The sequence below is a fragment of the Penaeus monodon genome, chromosome 24 (assembly GCF_015228065.2).
Source record: "Penaeus monodon isolate SGIC_2016 chromosome 24, NSTDA_Pmon_1, whole genome shotgun sequence".
NCBI lineage: Eukaryota > Metazoa > Arthropoda > Malacostraca > Decapoda > Penaeidae > Penaeus > Penaeus monodon.
The window spans coordinates 13355544-13355756 of record NC_051409.1 but is presented as its reverse complement, the minus strand read 5'-3'; positions in this window follow the sequence as shown (position 1 = coordinate 13355756).

Sequence of the window (213 nt, the reverse complement as noted above, 5' to 3'; positions counted from 1 at the left end):
GACTATGTACACATTTCAAAATTTGTAGATAGAATATTGTAGAATCCAATAATGTTTTGTAAAAGCAAAATGATTATGTAAAATGTGATATTGTGACAAAGTGCTACAAGAACTTCAAACATTGATAATATAGATAGGCAAATATATATATATCATGTACATGCTTAGAAATTGTTTATTTTTATTGCATCACCTCTGTGTGGTTATTAATGT